General features: G+C 43.8%; 1 non-coding gene across 1 annotated transcript; it reads right to left on the minus strand.

Annotated features, from left to right (window-relative positions):
- Positions 1–240: 240 nt before the first annotated feature.
- TRNAT-AGU lies at positions 241–314 on the minus strand. Its single transcript has one exon. It is a non-coding gene; the product is annotated as a tRNA-Thr (tRNA).
- Between the last annotated feature and the right edge of the window lie 3,434 nt (positions 315–3,748).

The following is a 3,748-nucleotide window of genomic DNA, read 5'->3' on the forward strand; positions in this document are numbered from 1 at the left end:
ATTGCATGGCCGCACAACACAGGGTCTCCTGTCACAGCAAATTGCAGCGGAAGCAACCTCCTTGCCAATGCCAATAGCCTTTTCATCAACACCAGACTGAGGATTTGATTCTCTCCAATGCTCCGTTGGAAAGAAGCCTTTTTCTTCACAAGCAATTACTTGGATTGTCAAGAGAGGTCTCTTCTGTTTCCTAGGAAGACACAGGAAAATGTGAGCAGAGGAGACAAAAGCAATAGAACAAGGCACCACTGGGAGTTGAACCCAGGATCTCCTGTTTACTAAACAGGTGCTTTAGCCTACTAAGCCATGGTGCCTTCTCCGGCAAGCTGTTTGCAACCACTCCACTTGATGGTCCAAGACTACACCTTCAAATTCCAAAGTAAAAATGTGCCCCATTTCCCTCAAGACTTGCAGACCTTGAGCAGGCTGGCTCAGTGCACAGAAAGCCACAGCTGAGCTGACAGAAGGCTTCTAACATGTGCTTCTCCCACAAGCTGCTGTGATCAGATACTGATTAGTGCTCTGTGTTCCAGTCACAGCAGCTTCAGCTCAACTCTGAGTCATGGTAACCTTTCCATCAGCTCCAGATTTACCACTTAACACTTTCCAAGACTTAGCTGCAAGGAAGGGTCTCTGTGTCTTGAACAAGCACTTACAAGGATTGTGCAGTGAGGTCTTTTCTTTTCTTTTCATTAGAAGAAATAAAAGAAAGGCGCCTGACAGACAAACTAGGTTCAGCAAGGAAGAACTGTCAGGCCAAGCCAGGATCTCCTGGTGAGTAGGAAGGCTCTTCAGCCAGCTCTGCCCAAAGGCCACTAGCCAGAGGCCACTTCCCACAGAGTCCAGTTATGGTTACAGACCCATCCTGAAATTAGAGCAGGATATTTTAAAGCTTATTCTCACAGTAAAGTAACACAATTCAGCCATGTTGGCACAGAGGACAAAGCACTCTATCATTTCATAGTTATTGCTACTGATCTCACTGACAAACTTCCTTTTCTCGGGGCTGCTCCCAGCACTTTAGGGAGCTTTTCCTCTTCTCCCTTCCAGCTGTGGTGATGGGACTGCAGCAGCTCATAAGAACATAAGAACATAAGAAAGGCCGTACCGGGTCAGACCAAAGGTCCATCTAGCCCAGTATCTGTCTACCGACAGTGGCCAATGCCAGGTGCCCCTGAGGGAGTGAACCTAACAGGCAATGATCAAGTGATCTCTCTCCTGCCATCCATCTCCATCCTCTGACGAACAGAGGCTAGGGACACCATTCTTACCCATCCTGGCTAATAGCCATTTATGGACTTAGCCACCATGAATTTATCCAGTCCCCTTTTAAACATTGTTATAGTCCTAGCCTTCACAACCTCCTCAGGTAAGGAGTTCCACAAGTTGACTGTGCGCTGCGTGAAGAAGAACTTCCTTTTATTTGTTTTAAACCTGCTGCCTATTAATTTCATTTGGTGACCCCTAGTTCTTGTATTATGGGAATAAGTAAATAACTTTTCCTTATCCACTTTCTCAACATCACTCATGATTTTATATACCTCTATCATGTCCCCCCTTAGTCTCCTCTTTTCCAAACTGAAGAGTCCTAGCCTCTTTAATCTTTCCTCATATGGGACCCTCTCTAAACCCCTAATCATTTTAGTTGCTCTTTTCTGAACCTTTTCTAGTGCTAGAATATCTTTTTGAGGTGAGGAGACCACATCTGTACACAGTATTCGAGATGTGGGCGTACCATGGATTTATATAAGGGCAATAATATATTCTCAGTCTTATTCTCTATCCCCTTTTTAATTATTCCTAACATCCTGTTTGCTTTTTTGACCACCTCTGCACACTGCGTGGACATCTTCAGAGAACTATCCACGATAACTCCAAGATCTTTTTCCTGACTCGTTGTAGCTAAATTAGCCCCCATCATGTTGTATGTATAGTTGGGGTTATTTTTTCCAATGTGCATTACTTTACATTTATCCACATTAAATTTCATTTGCCATTTTGTTGCCCAATCACTTAGTTTTGTGAGATCTTTTGAAGTTCTTCACAATCTGCTTTAGTCTTAACTATCTTGAGTAGTTTAGTGTCATCTGCAAACTTTGCCACCTCACTGTTTACCCTTTCTCCAGATCATTTATGAATAAATTGAATAGGATTGGTCCTAGGACTGACCCTTGGGGAACACCACTAGTTACCCCTCTCCATTCTGAGAATTTACCATTAATTCCTACCCTTTGTTCCCTGTCCTTTAACCAGTTCTCAATCCATGAAAGGACCTTCCCTTTTATCCCATGACAGCTTAATTTACGTAAGAGCCTTTGGTGAGGACCTTGTCAAAGGCTTTCTGGAAATCTAAGTACACTATGTCTACCGGATCCCCTTGTCCACATGTTTGTTGACCTCTTCAAAGAACTCTAATAGATTAGTAAGACACGATTTCCCTTTACAGAAACCATGTTGACTATTGCTCAAGAGTTTATGTTTTTCTATGTGTCTGACAATTTTATTCTTTACTATTGTTTCAACTAATTTGCCCGGTACCGACGTTAGACTTACTGGTCTGTAATTGCCAGGATCACCCCTAGAGCCCTTTTTAAATATTGGCGTTACATTAGCTAACTTCCAGTCATTGGGTACGAAGCGATTTAAAGGACAGGTTACAAACCTTGGTTAATAGTTCATAACTTCACATTTGAGTTCTTTCAGAACTCTTGGGTGAATGCCATCTGGTCCTGGTGACTTGTTAATGTTGAGTTTATCAATTAATTCCAAAACCTCCTCTAGTGACACTTCAATCTGTGACAGTTCCTCAGATTTGTCACCTACAAAAGCCAGCTCAGGTTTGGGAATCTCCCTAACATCCTCAGCCGTGAAGACTGAAGCAAAGAATCCATTTAGTTTCTCCGCAATGACTTTATCATCTTTAAGCGCTCCTTTTGTATTTTCATCGTCAAGGGGCCCCACTGGTTGTTTAGCAGGCTTCCTGCTTCTGATGTACTTAAAAAAAAAAAAAAAAACCTGGCTGGCTAGTTTTGCTCTTTCCCTTACATCTTCACTGCTTTGGCTGAAGCTGTGTTTGCCACCAGTTTAATCCGTAGCTGAGACCTCAGGTACCAGCAGCTAGTTACAAAGGCTCAATTCCCATCACCAGCAGTGGGAGGTTATCCTGGGCTGCAGGATTTGGCCCATGGACAGTCAAGGTGCTACAGCAGCTACATTCTTACATGCTGAGTCCTGCAGCCTATTACCAAACTGCTCTGCCATAGTCTGTAGGGGGCCTGACTTGCTGAGAATCTGGCAGAAGAGAGACCCTGGAGCAGAGAAGGAAAATGTCCTCAGCAGTCACAGCTGGCAGGAGCAGCAAAGACTGAGTATCAGACACACTTTTTCACCAGGGCAGTAAATGTGCACAACCCCCTGATATATTCTCAATTCACGCCCCCTCCCAAGGAAGCCCCATTCTGCTCTATTACACTCTCATGGGAGGAGAGGGAAGGTCGTCTCATGGATAAATAACTAGTTACAAGGTAGGAATAAATGGTCAGGTTTCAAAATGCAGAGAGGTCAATAGTGGTGTCCCCCAGGGGGTCTGGGACAAGTGCTATTCAACATATTCATAAACGATCTGGAAAAAGGGGTAAACAGCGAGGTGGCTAAATGTGCAGATGATCCAAAACTACTCAGGAAATTTAAGTCCAAAGCAGCCTGCAAAGAGTTACAAAAAGAGCTCACAAAACTGGGTGAAAGGGCA

The sequence above is a fragment of the Mauremys reevesii genome, linkage group 12, assembly GCF_016161935.1.
Source record: "Mauremys reevesii isolate NIE-2019 linkage group 12, ASM1616193v1, whole genome shotgun sequence".
NCBI classification, from domain to species: Eukaryota; Metazoa; Chordata; order Testudines; family Geoemydidae; genus Mauremys; species Mauremys reevesii.